This window comes from Helianthus annuus, chromosome 10 (genome assembly GCF_002127325.2).
Source record: "Helianthus annuus cultivar XRQ/B chromosome 10, HanXRQr2.0-SUNRISE, whole genome shotgun sequence".
Lineage (NCBI taxonomy): Eukaryota > Viridiplantae > Streptophyta > Magnoliopsida > Asterales > Asteraceae > Helianthus > Helianthus annuus.
The window spans coordinates 126,842,277-126,859,982 of NC_035442.2; the positions used below are offsets into that span (position 1 = coordinate 126,842,277).

Genomic DNA, 17,706 nt, shown 5'->3' on the forward strand with positions numbered 1-17,706 from the left:
GATCACTTGGCTTCTGACATCATTCCTTTGTCTTCCTTGCAGAAATTTGCGGAGATAGAGACATATGTTGGCCATGTTGAGGATCAGGATCGCCAGATTGCTGATCTTCAACAGGTTGCCGTGCTGAAGGATCTCAAGATAGCCGATCTTCAGAAGGAGCTTCAGGCCACCAAGAATGATGCTGCCAAGATGCTGATCAACTTCGACTATGAGAAGCACGAGATCACCCAGGATGCCAAGGTCTCTGCCGCGATAACTATGTACAAGATCCAGCTGCAAATGGCCATGGAAGCTCAGGATCCTGCTTTTGATAAGAGCACCTGGGATGTCGAAGGCTGGAAGGCTAGGCTGGCTGAACTGGAGGATGATGAAGAGGCTGAGGAGATCCCGATGCTTGAGGGTGGAGGCACTGGCAAGGACCAAGGTGGTGAGGCAAGCGGAGCTGGTGGTGATGGTGCAGCGAAGGATTGAGCTGCAGGATTGGGCGATGATGGAAATTTCGAGACTTAGCCGGAGCCCAATTTTTTTGTTTGGTGGTTGTTTATTTGAATAGTTTGATGGTTTGTACTTTGAACAATAGTTTTTAGGGTAAGGATCTATGATCCTTTGAACAATAGGTAGGATAATAGGTGGTGGAGGGATCCTCTGTTTGGGGATGAAGCCACTTGTTATCCTGCCGACCTTTATTTCCTACACTGCTATGACCGCATGAACGATGGACACCCTTTGCCAACCCATGTGGACGGGCCACGTTTTGCTGGTAGAAACGTGGGTTGGCAATTTTGACAACTTCAAAGGGTTAAATATTTTGTGAATGAATAAAACTTTAACTTTTGACTTATCTTGTTATGTTATCCTTGTATATCCTTTAAACTTTCAATTGTTTTGATTTATACTTGTCTGAGTAAGAAAAGTTAAGCAAATTATGTTTAAGAAATTTAGGATATGATCCAGGACCAAATATCCTATAGTCGAAAACTTCCAAAAAGTAGTTAATTTTAAGGATCATAGGTTCAGTTGTCAAAGTGTAGGGGTTATTCAAAATAATGAATGAAATCAAAACAGTTAAGGATCATACCTGAGAATCCAAGTTAGGATCCTAACCTTTAACACTATAATCAGGATAACCATAAGAAAAACCTTAGTGGATAATAAGGATTGAGGATCCTTAGTTGTTTGACTTCAAAAACCTGAAAATAGAATATAACTTGGGACTAAGCCAATATAAAAGACAAGTTAGTAACTGGGGACAAGCCCAACAATTCTGGGGACAAGCCCAAAGGATAACTGGGGACAAGCCCAAAGGATAACTGGGGACAAGCCCAAAGGATAACTGGGGACAAGCCCAAAGATCATAGGTGAACTGGAGTATGGCCCTTACTGGCGACTATCCAAACTTAGTGACATGATAATGCCAAAACCTTAGCTAACGTGAAAACGTTAGAAACCTTAGGAACGGATGTATGGTACGTCTACCATTATACGTAGGATCCCGGATACATCCAGTACAATGAAATTGTCAGCCCCTAAAGCGAGTACTGGTCCCATTGCCATGAACTGTACCAGGATCATCGTGCGCTGCTGGCGATACTGGGGACAGGCCCAAGGATAACTGGGGACAAGCCCAAACAACTGGGGTTAAACCCAAGGATCTGAATTGCTTCTGAAGATTGTCGACAATATGCTAAGGATACCTGGACTATCAGAACTCAAAATCTTGTGAGAGAAGGATGAAGGATACATGATCCTTATCCTTAAATAAGAAAAATATGTAAATAAGAGTTCAAGATTAGGACATTACCATAGTAAGGATCATTGACACCTCAGGGATCCTTCAAGGATACTTCTAATGTAAGGATCATATGTGCCAGGAGGATCCTGCTCACATGAAATATTTCTTCAAGTGGACAGCATTCCAGGCTCTTGGTAACAAATTACCTTCCATGGTTAGCAATCTATATGCCCCCTTTCCTGCTTCGGCTTCAATCAAATAAGGGCCTTCCCATTTTGGTGCCAATTTCCCATCAGCAGGATTGGTGGTATTCTGGAATGCTTTTCTCAACACCATATCCCCAACTTGGAATTTCCTTATCCTGACATTTTTGTTGTAAGCACCAGCCATTTTTTGTTGGTAGCTAGCCATCCTTATCCTAGCCAAATCCCTGATTTCCTCAATAGTATCCAAATCTTGAGCCAGGTTCTCATCGTTTTCCTCAGGATCACGGGTACTTGTTCTAGCAGTTGGAACCACCATTTCTGTTGGGATCACTGATTCTGCCCCAAATACCAAAGAGAATGGTGTTTGACCAGTAGCATTCTTGGGGGTTGTCCTATCAGCCCAAAGCACATAAGGTAATTCTTCTGCCCATTTCCCTTTCTTGGATCCAAGTTTCTTCTTCAAATTGTTGATGATGATCTTGTTGGATGATTCTGCTTGACCATTAGCTTGTGGGTGGACTGGTGTTGATGTTATCATCTTAATCCCCCAGCTGTCACAAAAGTTAGTAGTTCTGCTCCCAATAAATTGGGAACCATTATCACATATAATTTCAGAAGGAATGCCAAATCTAGTTATAATATTTCTTTTCATAAAGGATATAACTTCCTTTTCTCTGACTTGGGCAAAGGCTTCAGCCTCTATCCACTTGGAGAAGTAATCAGTCATAGCCAGCATGAACACTTTTCCACCAGGTGCCTTAGGGAGCTTGCCAACTATATCTATCCCCCATCTCATAAATGGCCAAGAGGAGGGTATAGGATGTAGAAATTCAGCCGGCTGGTGAAGGATATTGCTGTGTCTTTGACAAGGATCACACTTCTTAGCATACTCCACAGCATCCCTTTTCATAGTCGGCCAGTAGTATCCTGTCCTTAGGATCCTTGAGAATAATGCCCTGCCTCCAGTGTGGTTTCCGCAATCTCCTTCATGGAAGTCTTTTAAAACTTCTTGAACTTCAGGATCCTCGATACATCTCAAATATGGTCCTGCAAGAGATTGCTTATACAACATATTATTTAAGATTGTAAATTGAGATACCTTAATTCTGAAAGCCCTAGGGTTTTCTCCCATAGGAATCTCCCCGTGTTGTAAGTATCTCATGATTGGTGAGATCCATGATCCTGAACAGGATTGAGTATCCTCACTAGGGATCATTGCAGAATCCTCTTCTATTTCCATGGTCACTTGATTTTCAATAGCAGGGGTCAGGATATGGATGATGGGGATACTTATATCCTCTGGGATCTTCAAGGATGATCCAAGATTAGCCAATGCATCAGCTTTTGTATTTTCTTCCCTTGGTACCTGTGTCAAACTAAAGAAAACAAAGGAGAGTGCCAATTCTTTGACTATCTCTAAATATTTGGTTAGTTTTTCACCTTTAACAGCATAGGATCCATTAAAGTGATTAGTGATTAACAATGAATCCACGTATACCTCAAGATACCTGATCCCCATATGCTTAGCAATTTGCAAACCAGCAATCAAGGCTTCATATTCAGCCTCACTGTTAGTGGCTTGGAACTCACAAGCTATGGAGTGGGGTATTATCTCCCCCTGTGGCGATTTTAGTAGTATACCAAGCCCCGTGCCTTTAACATTTGAGGATCCATCAGTATGTAGTATCCAAGGATCCCTGGTCTCATCCAGCTGCTGGACTTCCAATTCGGCTTCCTTTTGTAAATCACTACTGAAATCAGCCACAAAGTCTGCTAATGCTTGAGATTTGATGGCTGTTCTAGGCTCATATCTTATATCATGGGCACTAAGCTTTACTGCCCACTTAGCCATCCTTCCGGACATCTCTGGTTTCCTGAGGACATTCTTAATTGGAAAATTAGTTCTAACAACAATAACATGGGTTTCAAAATAATGTCTTAACTTAGTAGATGCCATAATTAATGCAAGAATAAGCTTTTCAAGGTGTGAATACCTGGATTCAGCATCAAGTAAACTCTTACTTACATAATAGACAGGATATTGTGTACCTTCATGATCCTTAACAAGGACTGCACTTACTGCTTTCGAGGATACCGCAAGATATAAGGATAACACGTCTCCTTTTTCTGGTTTCATCAACGATGGAGCTGAGGATAGGTATTCTTTGAGGGCTTGTAAAGCACTCTCATGCTTTTCAGTCCACTCGAATTTCTTGTTCTTTCTTAGGATATCATAGAATTCTTTACACTTTTCTGAGGATTTGGATATAAATCTGTTTAAAGCTGCTATCCTGCCTGTTAGCCTTTGCACATCCTTAGCGTTGGCAGGAGATTTAATATTCACTAATGCTTTGATTTGTTCCGGGCTTGCTTCAATGCCCCTTTTGGTTACCATATATCCTAAGAATTTACCTGCTTTAACACCAAAGTGACATTTTGAAGGATTAAGCTTCATGTTATATTTGTCAAGGATATCAAATGCTTCCTCCAAGTCTCTTAGGTGATCCTCAGCTTTTATGGATTTCACCACCATATCATCTATGTATACTTCCATAGTCTGTCCAATCTGATCTTTGAACATCATATTCACCAGTCTTTGATATGTTGCACCTGCATTCCTTAATCCAAACGGCATAGCAATATAACAATATAAACCGGTTGGGGTCATAAAAGCCGTATCCTCTTGGTCAGATGGTTCCATCTGAATTTGTTGGAATCCAGATGAAGCGTCCATAAAGGTTAACAGTTCATGACCCGCCGTTGCATCCACCATGGAGTTAATTTGGGGTAATGGGAAAGGATCCTTGGGACATGCCTTATTTAAATCAGTGAAATCGACACATACCCTCCACTTTCCATTTTTCTTTTGAACAACAACCACATTGGCCAGCCATCTTGGATATTTTACTTCTCTAATCATACCTGCTCGTAGCAATCTCTCTACCTCTTCCTGGATAATGGCATTTCTTTCTGGTGCAAACTTCCTCCTTTTTTGATGGATTGGTTTGAATGACCTGTCAATGCCAAGTTTATGAGTGATAATATCCTTAGATATACCTGTCATATCCTCATGTTTCCATGCAAAGGCAGATTTTCTTCTTTTGAGGAAGGATACAAGGTCTTCTTTCATCTTGCCAAGGATCCCCGATCCGATATAGATTTTGGATTCAGGATCATCAGGATCCATGAGGATTTCGTCCACATCCTGCTCTCTTGCCTCCAAGACATCCCTTGGAGGATACTTTAATTGCTATTGCTCCCTTGATTTCGAGGCTGGTTTCATTGATGAGGTGTAACAATCCTTAGCCTCCTGCTGATCACTATCGATCTTGACTATTCCCCAAGGGCTAGGGAGCTTCACACATTGATGGTAGGTGGATGGGACTGCCTTCATATCGTGTATCCAGGGCCTGCCAAGGATAACATTACAACAAGATAAACAGTCAATAACACAAAATTTTTGATAATTATGTAATCCTTCCACATAAATTGGGAGTTTGATGTCCCCCAGGGTTCTCTTAGTTTCGCCACTAAATCCCACAAGCACGGAGGATCTTGGTGTGATATCTGATTCAGGGATACCCATTTTCTTCAGAACATCAAGCTGGATAATGTTTACTGAGCTTCCTCCGTCAATAAGGATCCTGCGGACAAAATGGTTAGAAATAAAGAGAGTAATAACTAAACTATCATGATGATGATCCTGGATGTCAACGCGATCATTCTCATCAAAGGTTATCACTTTTCCTTCCGAGACACTTGATGTTCGAATAGGTCTTTCTCCATTATCCATTTTAGCTTCCTTTGCATGCCTTTTAGCTGCTGAGAAGGATGTACCACAGATGTCTGATCCTCCAGAAATAAAGTTTATCACTTGTGCATCTGCCGGAGGAGCTGGAGCTTTTTCAGGGATCCTTTCAGGATCCTGAGTCCTTGGCTTTTTTCTTCCCAACAACTCTTTTAAATGTCCCTTGCTCAGCAGATATCCAATTTCCTTTCACAATGCGATGCATTCCTCTGTTAAATGCCCAAAATCCTCATGGTATGCAAACCACTTTGATTTGTCTTTAGTTGCAGCTGGGTTGTCATTTTTTCTGGGCCATCTGGCTTTTTCTCCTAGATTCTGCATCGCAAGGATTAGTTCATGGTTATCAACGGAAAAACAGTATTCAGAAATTGGAGGATAATCCTCATCATCCTCTTCTTGGTCAACAACATGCACGTTCTGGTTGTCAGTTCTGTTATAGGATTTGAATTTGTTGTTCTTGAAAAAGGATCCTTTCTTTTCTTGTTTTGAGGATCCTGCTTGTCTCTCCTGGATCCTCTTGTCATCCTCTAGCCGGATGAACCTGAGTGCCCGAGTCCTTACTTCGTCTAGGTTCCTGCATGGTGTCATAACAAGAACATCATAGAACAATGAATCCCTAAGCAATCCCATCTTGAAGGCCTCAACAGCCGTGGCAATATCCAAGTTGGGAATGTCCAAGGATTCTTTACTAAATTTGGTTATATAATCCCTTAATGATTCATTATGACCCTGAGTTATCCTATATAAATCACTAGTCAATCGTTCAAATTTTCTGCTACAAGAAAATTGGTTATTGAATAAGTTAACTAAATTAGCAAATGAAGTAATAGAGTAAGGGGGAAGACTTAGCAGCCATTTGAGAGCTGATCCAGTAAGAGTGGATCCAAATCCCTTGCATAGGCATGCTTCCTTTAACCTTTCTGGAATTGGATTGATCTCCATCCTCTCCCTGTATTGTGCTATGTGTTCCTCAGGATCCGTTGAACCATCATACAACTTCATAGTTGGAATATGGAATCTTTTGGGTATCTCAGCATCACAAATCGGTGGTGCAAAACGAGATACCTTATGGCTTCCATCTGCAATCTTCGGGATAGGTTTGACCACCCCTGGAACACTTGATATCATATCCTTCAGTTTTTGCAGTTCTTTGGCCATGCATGGTTGATACCTGCATCCTGCATGAGTCCATGGTTAGCGGTAAGAGAATTATTAAAAGTGTTACCTCCCATTGGGTTCAAGTTAGGAATACTGGATGTGAATCCATATTGCTGGGACTCTAGGATGATGGAGGGACCAGTGGAAGCAATGGTCTGCATTGGAATAAAATCTCCTTGATGGACATCTGAACTTCCTGTTTGCAAACTCTTCAGGGATCCTGGCATCTGGAGGGATCCTTGAATCTGGGATGATCCTGGAACAAAGGAGGATCCTTGAACCTGGGATGATCCTGGAACAAAGGAGGATCCTTGAACCTGGGATGGTCCTGGAACAAAGGAGGATCCTTGAACCTGGGATGGTCCTGGAACAAAGGAGGATTCTTGAACCTGGGATGATCCTGGAACAAAGGAGGATCCTTGAACCTGATGTGCTCCTGAGTAGGCTCCTGAATTCACGAAGGATCCCATATGCTAAGGATAGGATCCTGCTGGCTGGAAATATGAACCTGATGCCTGAGTCACTATTGCTGAGCCGAAGTGCACTCCTCTTGGTCCGCCCACATGTTGAATGTCTGGGACCTCTGATGGCTGAGAAGTAATCATCGGAGTATTAAAATTCAAAGATTTGGGCACCAGTGGAGAATGATCCTCTGCCGCTTTCTTTTGTCTCTTGAGATCTCCGATTTCTTTGAGGATCCTGTCATTAGTTTCATCTTGTCGCTGAATACGATCCCTCATCTGCAAAATCAAAGTAAACATATCACTAGTAGTGGGAACAGAAGAAGTTGGAGCAGAAGAAGATGGAGGTTTAGAGAAAATGGAAGTTGGTCTCTTCTCAGCATTTTTCTGAGATCCAGCAGGTGGTGGGGGCAAAGGTGGAATGCCCTGAGATGAATTGACTGCAGACATCGCTGTAGAGGTATTCTTCACCGATGAAGCCATGTATGCAACGATCCGGAATGATCACCAACGGGAAACTTTCTTATGAATGAAGCACCAATTGCCCCACGGTGGGCGCCAAACTGTTTTGGTCAAAAATCACACAAGGATAATGCAACCAAACTCTCTGTTAACGGGGAATGATGCTTGTAATGATGGATAAAGAAAAGGATAACTCAAATGTGAATTGCACAAGTGACACAAAGATTTATACGAGGAAAAAGCCCTTGATCAATGAATGATCTCCGGCATAAAAAACCTCGGGTGATGGAAACTACCGATCACCAAACTCCAATATAATAAACAATGTTTACAACTTCGGATGGTAACGAGCTAGGTACAAGGATCACTATGGTGTAGTATGCTAGAGCGTGTAAGAAATGTGCCGTGTCTTCCGAATGCTTGAGAGTGCCCTTTATATAAGTGTGTGTGGTTGAATTTAGGTAAGTCACCTAACTACTAGCTCGTTACCCCTTTTGAAACAGAAGTAAATTTAGCCTAACTAATTGCCCGTAATTTGTGCTAGGTTTCCATATTCTCCACAACGTCTATTTCTGGTTATGCATGTGCGAAATTAGCGTGAAAGATTCCTTAATAACGCTGCCATGACCAGGTCCAACTCGTAATTCCTGCAAAACAACATTAAATTCAAAGAGAACAATCGTTAGTATGAGGATCCTTAGGATGATCCATTATCCTGATCCTGAAGTTCTTCTGAGGATCACTATCTGCCACAGAAACAAGGATCATTATTAGGATATTAGGTAAGGATCACAGGTCATTAAAAATCCTGCCCTAACAATAAGCACTGAGCTTCACTGCCCACTTAGCCATCCTTCCTGACATTTCAGGTTTCCTGAGAACATTCTTAATTGGAAAATTAGTCTTAACAGTAATAGCATGAGTTTCAAAATAATGTCTTAATTTAGTAGATGCCATAATTAAGGCCAAAATAAGTTTTTCTAAATGTGAATACCTGGATTCAACATCAAGCAAACTCTTACTTACATAATAGACAAGATGTTGTGTACCTTCGTGATCCTTAACAAGGACGACACTTACTGCTTTAGAGGATACCGCGAGGTATAAGGATAACACATCCCCTTTTTCTGGTTTCATCAAGGCAGGAGCTGAGGATAGATAATCCTTAAGAGCCTTGAGAGCATTTTCATGCTTTTCAGTCCAGTTAAATTTCTTGTTCTTTCTTAAAATGTCATAGAATTCCTTGCATTTTTTCTGATGATTTGGATATGAATATGTTCAAGGCTGCGATCCTTCCTGTCAATCTTTGCACATCCTTGGCATTGGCAAGAGATTTTATATTCACAATAGCCTTAATTTGCTCTGGACTTGTTTCGATGCCTCTTTTTGTCACCATATATCCTAGGAATTTACCTGCTTTGACATCAAAGTGACACTTGGAAGGATTAAGTTTCATATTATATTTATCAAGGATATTGAATGCTTCCTCCAAGTCTCTACGGTGATCCTCAGGTTTTTTAGACTTAACCACCATGTCATCTATATAGAATTCCATAGTGTGTCCAATTTGATCCTTGAACATCATATTGACTAGCCTTTGATAAGTAGCACCTGCATTTCTTAGTCCAAATGGCATAGCAGTATAACAATATATACCAGTTGTGGTCATAAAGGTTGTATCCTCTTGATCAGATGGTTCCATCTGAATTTGCTGAAATCCAGATGAAGCATCCATACAAGTTAACAGTTCATGACCCGCGGTAGCATCCACCATGGAGTCAATGTGGGGCAATGGGAAAGGATCCTTGGGACATGTCTTATTTAAATCAGTGAAATCGACACATACCCTCCACTTTCCGTTTTTGTTTTGAACAACTACCACATTGGCCAACCATCTTGGATACTTAACCTCTCTAATCATACCTGCTCGAAGTATTTTTTCTACCTCATCTTGGATAATGGCAGTTCTCTCAGGTGCAAACTTCCTCCTCTTTTGATGGATTAGCTTGAATGACCTGTCAATGCCAAGTTTATGAGTAATTCTATCCTTAGATATACCTGTCATATCTTCATGCTTCCATGCGAATGTAGTTTTTCTCCTCTTGAGGAAGGATACCAAATCCTCTTCTATTTGATCAAGGATCCCTGATCCTATGTAAATCTTGGATTCAGGATCATGAGTATCCATAAGAATTTCTTTCACATCCTGCTCTCTTGCCTCCAAGACATCCCTTGGAGGATGCTTTAATTGCTATTGCTCCCTTGGCCTTGAGGCTGGTTTCATTGATGAGGTGTAGCAATTCTTAGCCTCTTGTTGATCACTCTCAATTTTCACCACCCCCCAGGGACTAGGAAGCTTCACACACTGATGATAAGTGGATGGGACTGCCTTCATGTCATGCATCCAAGGCCTGCCATAGATAACATTACAACAAGATAAGCAATCTATAACACAAAAATTTTGATAAGAATGGAGTCCTTCGATATAGATCGGGAGTTTGATGTCCCCCAGAGTGTTCTTAGTCTCTCCACTGAATCCTACAAGTACTGAGGATATTGGTACAATATCGGATTCAGGAATATTCATCTTCTTTAGGACATCAAGCTGGATGATATTCACTGAGCTTCCTCCATCTATAAGGATCTTGCGAACAAAATGGTTAGAAATAAAAAGAGTAATAACAAGACCATCATGATGAGGATCCTGAATGTCAACACGATCATCCTCATCAAAAGTTATGACTTTATCCTTGGTAACAGTGGATGTCCGGATGGGTCTGTCTCCATTATCCATCTTGGTTTCCTTGGCATGTCTTTTGGCTGCTGAAAAGGAAGTACCACAAATGTCTGATCCACCGGATATGAAGTTTATAACTTGTGCATCTGCTGGAGGAGCAGGAGCCTTTTCTGGGATCCTTTCAGGATCCTGGATCCTTGAATTCTTTCGTTCCAAAAGTTCCTTTAAGTGCCCCTTGCTTAACAAGTAACCAATTTCTTTCCTTAGTGCAATACATTCTTCAGTGAGATACCCAAAATCCTCGTGATATGCACATCATTTGGATTTGTCTTTCGTAGCAGCTGGTTTATCACTTTTTCTTGGTCACCTAGCTTTCTCACCTAAATTCTGCATTGCAAGAATTAGTTCATTGTTATCAACAGAAAAACAGTATTCAGAAATTGGAGGATAATCCTCATCATCCTCTTCTTGTTCTACTGCATGCACATTCTGGTTATGAGACTTGTTGTAGGACTTGAACTTGTTATTCTTGAAGTAGGATCCTTTCTTTTCCTGTTTCGAGGATCCTGCTAGTCTCTCCTGGATCCTTTTGTCATCCTCTAATCGGATGAACCTAAGGGCCCTAGTTCTTACTTCATCGAGATTCCTGCATGGGGTCATAACAAGATCATCATAGAATAATGAATCCCTAAGTAAACCCATTTTAAAGGCTTCTACAGCCGTGGCTATATCCAAATTAGGAATATCTAAGGATTCTTTACTAAACTTAGTGATATAATCTCTAAGTGATTCATTTTGACCTTGAGTTACCCTATATAAATCAGTAGTTAAACGTCCAAATTTTCTACTACAAGAGAATTGATTATTAAACAGGTTAACTAGATTAGCAAATGAAGTAATAGAGTAAGGGGGAAGACTTAGCAGCCATTTAAGAGCTGATCCTGTAAGTGTGGATCCAAAACCCTTGCATAGACATGCTTCTTTTAACCTCTCTAGGATGGGGTTGATCTCCATCCTTTCTCTGTATTGAGCCACGTGTTCTTCAGGATCCGTCGAGCCATCATACAACTTCAAAGTTGGTATTTGGAACCTTTTGGGTATCTCAGCATCATAAATAGGCGGTGCAAAACGAGATATCTTATGGCTCCCATCTGCAATCTCAGGAATGGGTTTAACCACTCCTGGAACGCTGGATATCGTATCCTTAAGCTTCTGTAACTCCCTAGCCATAGCTTGATTGATACCTGTATCCTGCATAAGGCCATGGTTAGTGGTATATGAATTATTAAAAGTGTTACCTCCCGGTGGATTCAAGTTCGGAATTCCAGATGTGAATCCATATTGTCGGGATTCTGGTAGAATCGAAGGGCCAGAAGAAGCAATGGTCTACATTGGGATGAAATCTCCTTGATGGACATCTGAACTTCCAAGCTGCAAGCTTCTTAACGATCCTTGATCCTGAGAGGCATTGGATCCTTGATGTGCTGTGAACGGGGGTCTTGGAGGATAATCCATGGATCCGAAAACCTGAGAGGATCCTTGAGGCTGAAAGGAGGATCCTTGAACATAAGAGGACCCTTGAACCTGAGAGGATCCTTGAACCGGCTGCGTCCCCATGTATCCTCCTGAGCTGGCAAAGGATCCTTGATACTAAGAGAAGGATCCTGCTGGTTGAAAATAGGATCCTAGAGCCTGAGTCATTGCTGAGGATCCGTAATGCATTCCTCTTATTCCACCCAAGTATTGGACATCCGGAGCTGCAGAATGCTGGGAGGTTATGACTGGAGTGTCGAAATTCAGAGACCTAGGCATCAATGGGGAATGATCCTCCGCTAATCTCTTCTGTTTCTTGATATCTCCAATTTCTTTGAGAATTTTTTCGTTGGTCTTATCCTGCTGATGTATGTGATCCTTCATCTGCAAAATCAAAGTAAAGAGGTCACTAGTAGTAGGATTATAAGAAACAGAAGTTGGAGGTTTTGAGAAAATAGGGCTCGGTCTCTTTGCAGGGTTTTCAGCATTCTTCTGGGATCCAGAAGGTGGTGGAGGTAAAGGTGGAACGCCCTGGGATGAATTGATTGCCGGCATTGCACTTGAAGTGGCTTTTCCTTGAGAAGCCATGTAGTTGAAGGTGATGAACCGAAATGACCAGAATGAACAAAATTTCTCAGAAATGAAGCACCAATTGCCCCACGGTGGGCGCCAAACTGTTTTGGTCAAAAATCAAGCAAAGATAATGCAACCAAATCTTTTGTTGTGAGGTGTGATGCTTGAATCAATGAACAATGTTAAGGATAACAATCAAATGTAATGAACAAATGACACAAGGATTTATACGAGGAAAAAGCCCTTGATCAAGAGTTGATCTCCGGCATAAAAAACCTCGGGTGATGGCAACTACCGATCACCAATTAAGATTAAACAAATGAAGTTTACAACTCAGGATGATAACAAGCTTGTTACAAGGAACACTAGTGTGTAATGTGCAATAAGATGTATGAAATTGCCAAGTAAGTGTTTGAGAGCTGACTGAGAGCTGTTTACGAGTGTGTGTATGCCAAAAAATAGCTAAGTGTTCTACTCAAGCTTGTTATCCCCATTTTAAATTATAAAATAACTATGCTAACAAACTATCCGACAATTATGCAAGCCTCCCACGATCGCCACAACGTCCATGAAAGCTTAGCACGTGCGGAATATTAATGGAATATGCCCCAGGAACTTCGGCGAGACTCGGTCCATGCTTTAGCTCCTGCAAAACAACTTCATATTCGAAATGGACAATCGTTAGTTTAATGATAACAATAATGATCCTGGATCCTGATCCTGCAACACTCCCTGAGGATCACTAATTCAAACAGAATTGAGGATCCCTGACCCTGGCAGCACTTGAGGATCCATGATCCTTAGGATTATAAAATCCTCCCCAAACACTTATCTGTGAGTTATGTGTTTAGGCGCTGGAAAATCCTCAAAGTCTGCTTCCAGGTTCAGTGTGACTGACATCCAGGAATATGCCTCCCCTAGGTCTCTCAAAAAGGAGCTGGCTGCAAGCCAAAGCATTCCTGAGACTATATGAGTCAGCACCATGGGTAAAGGGACCAAAAGGAAGAAGACTGCTGAACCCGCTGAAGGCCTGCCCCTGATGGAACACCAGGTTCAAGAATACGTCTCGGAGGTAAGGATTTCATATCCTAAAATTCGCCTTTCTTTTGAGGATGGAGGATCCTGAACACTTAAATCATCTATTGCAGAAATTCGCTAAAGTTCAGATCCTCATTGACCAACATGTGGCTGAAGCTGAACAAAAGTGCCTTAACCTCCAGGCCATTATAGTTGCCAAGAATAAAAAGATCTCCCAACTTGAGAACGAACAGAAGGCACTGCGAAAGGAGCTTCTTGTTGCTGAAATGACAGCCCAAAGAGAGAGGATTGAGGTCATGGAGGAGGCCAAACACTCTGCTGCTGTCATGATGCTGAAGATCAAACTCCAAATGGCTAAGGAGGCTGTTGATCCTGCCTTTGACAGGTCCAACTGGGACGTGGAGGCTTAGAAGCAAAGGCTTGTGGAGCTTGGGGACGAAGATGAACTTGAGGAGGTGCTGGCTCTCGAAGGTGGTGGTAGCGAAGCAAAGGATCCTGAGGATGCATCGGCTGGAGGCAGTGGTCAAGGTGATGAGAAGAAGGTGGAGGATGCAGCGAAGGTTTAGGCTGCAAAAATGGGCGATGATGGAAATTTCTAGACGTGGCCGGAGCCCATTTTTTATGATTTGGTAGTTTTTTGATGATGATGTTTTGAACAATGGTCTGTATGGTGAACAATAGTTTTTAGGTTTAAGGATCACTGATCCTCTGGACAATAGGGGGTAGCAAAGGTGGATGGGTCCTTCTGTTTGTGGAGGATGAAGCCTTTGATGCCCCTCGCCTTTTGATTTCTTGCACTCAATGAACCTTATGAACATGGACACCCTTTGCCTACCTAAGCGGACGGGCCACCGACGGGTCGTCCGTAGGACAACCCTTAAATGAGCTAAATAGGTGCAAAACTCATGCTTTACTCAGGTAATTGTGGGAATTTGGTAACTACGGTGCGTTTGTATTTGCAGGTGTTAAAGTGCTTAAAAGATGGATATTATGAAGCTTGGATGGATGCTAGATGATGGTGGAAACAAGATTTGTAGATTCCACTTGTAATGAAGGAAACAAGAAAAAGCATAACATACAGCACCGTAACCTACGGCTCTAGCCGTAGGTTACGGCTCCCATCCTTTGCCAAAAGACACTACCATAAGGCAGTATATTGTTGCCGTAAAGGAATGATCGGTGCCGTAAGCTACGGTACCTGGCGTAGCTTACGGCACTGTTTTGACTTTCTGAACCCTGCTGATCGCCGTAAGCTACGGCGAGCACCATAGCTTACGGCGTCGTATGTTCCCAAAACGTAACTTCCACATTTAATTCACATTTCACGATGTTTTATGAGACTTATCATTACCATATTCGGTTACACTTCATTTTGGACACGAATTGGGGGCACTTGGAGATTACTTGGAGCTTGGAAACAATCTTTAATCTTGGGTTTTATGTTTTTGGATTTCTATGAACATTGAAACTTGTATGATAATGTTGATTCAAGCCATGAGTGGCTAAACACTTTGTGGTCCTCTTTGGTGGAAGGTTATGTAAGACTTTATGCTTGAATTCTTTATTTCTAGAATAACAATCTCTATCTTTATTGAATTGCTTATTATGTTGTGTGATTGATTGTTAGTAAATTGTTGATTCTTATGTTAAACTATTAGAAACCATACGTTCTTGGTGCCATTGGCAATCGGGATATCATGGGCATAGTTAGGCTTGGGTAAGGGTTGATTGATCATCGGGTAACAACCTCACGTTCTAGGAATCTGAGTACTTAGTTCCCTTTCATCATTGCAATTAATCACACATGAACTATGTCTGTGTAGTTCTTTCTAGTGGAATGATAGCATAAATGTCAAGCAAACCGGAAACTAAAGATGATCATTTGTCTCTAATTTGTTTACAAACAACACTTTCATTTTTGCAATTACATTAGTAATCTTAGTTTTAAAATCAATTCAGCCAATCCAACTCTTGAAATTTAGTTTACTTGCATTTAGTTTAATTTTAGTTAATTTAGAGAAACACTTTAAATAACACACATTCCACAAACTCCCTGTGTTCGATACCCACTTGCCACTAACTATTTAGTAGTAATTGGATTAAATTTGATTGTGACCACGACATCACGTCAAATTTTGGCGCCGTTGCCGGGGAGTAGTGCGCAACGTGTGTTATTTTTGATCTTCTTAGGTTTGTTATTTTTTTGGTTTACGTTGGGTGTGTTAGTGTGCAGGTATTTACAGGTGCATGCGTACTAGAAGCTCTCACAAGCTATCACCATTGGCATTTGATCCAGAGATTGAACGAACTTTGAGAGAAAACAGAATTTTGTTAAGGGAAAACAGAATCAGCGGTTCACCGACAACACCTACTACACCACTTAGATACATGGATCCACCGCCACCGCCACCACCCACTACGGGTGAACTTATACCACCTTTCATACCATCATCCACTCAACCTTCACCAAATACTATCATGCCTAACATCACTACCGACCCTACTCCACCTCATGATGTTACACCAACTAATACTACACAACCCATTACCACCCAAGACGAACCTACACTCACTTTTATCCCTTCTACTATAATTCCACCATTCACCCATTTCTTCCCGGGTGCGGGTCAATTCTCTTCAACCTATTCAATACCACCAAACTCAACCATTGTCCATGCTACTTCTACATTTAGACCATCGAACCAGTCGGGTTTTCAATATTCAACTCTTCCATTTGGGCAATCTTCGGGTATAGGAAGAGATGTATATGATGAAGGGTATGAAGATTTTGAGGGTTATGATGAAGACGGATATGCATATGGGGGTGATGGAGATCAAGGGGAGTTTGCTTATGTACAAGGTCAAACTCAAGGAATGCCAAGTGTTGGTGGAATTCCACAACAACTTATACCACAACATATTCGGCCAAGGCCATAAGGGCCACAAGTGCAATGTCCTATACCATTACAACAAGTTCGTCCGCAAAATGCATAACCACAATTTCAAAGGCCAATTCAACACCCACCGATGCCACAACATCAATTTCAACCACATATACCTCAAGGGCCTATGCAAAGACCAATGGGTCCTATTCGTCCAAGGGGTCGGTTGGGTGTACCAAGAAGACATCTTAGAGAACATGCGAGAGGCATTGAAGCGCATTTTAGGCCGGTAATTACTCACAATCCTTCACCGGTAATTATTCCTCACAATAATCAAGGGAGGACATTTGAAGTGAGAACCAATTCATTGTAAAGTTTGCCAAAATATAAGGGTCTAGCAACGGAGGAGCCTTATTTTCATTTGGAGGCTTATGACTCGATTTGCAACACTCTTGGGAGTCAAGGTTTTTCGGCCGATGATGTCAAATTGGTATTATTCCAATTTTCTTTGGAAGACAAGGCAAAGAAGTGGTTTTACACTCTACCTTCAGCATCTATCTATACATGAGCGAAGATGCAACAAATATTTTTAGATGAATTTTACACCGCTCAAAAGACCAATGATGCTAGGAAGGGGTTGAGGAGTTTTCAACAACAACAACGTGAAATGTTTCTTGAGGCCTTTGAGCGTTTCAACATGATGATCAAGAATTGCCCTCATCATCGGATTGAACTTTGGGAATTGATGAATGCTTTCCACGAGGGGTTAAGTGCCGAAGATGCTCGCGATTTAATGTCCATTACAAATGGCACTTTTGGTACAAACTACGAGCATGACGATTGGGAGTTTTTGGAGCAAATGGCAATCACATCAAAAAGAAAAGCTCAAGTGTCAAGGAGAACACGACCGGCCATTACCCAAATTCAAGTGCATGCGGTAGACGATGGTAATGTTCAAACTTCTAACCAAATTTATGATGTTTGTGCTATTTGTAATGAGATAGGACATGCGGCTGAAAATTGCCAAGGAGGTGAAGGGCAATATGAAGAGGTTCATGCTGTGCAAGGTCAAGGAGGGGGTGGTAGAAATTACAATATGAATTCTAACACTTACCA

At 41.6% G+C, this 17,706-nt stretch overlaps 1 non-coding gene across 1 annotated transcript; it reads right to left on the reverse strand.

Annotated features, from left to right (window-relative positions):
- Window positions 1-17,213: 17,213 nt before the first annotated feature.
- LOC118483504 lies at window positions 17,214-17,319 on the reverse strand. The gene has a single exon (XR_004870794.1). It is a non-coding gene; the product is annotated as a small nucleolar RNA R71 (small nucleolar RNA).
- Window positions 17,320-17,706: the final 387 nt, after the last annotated feature.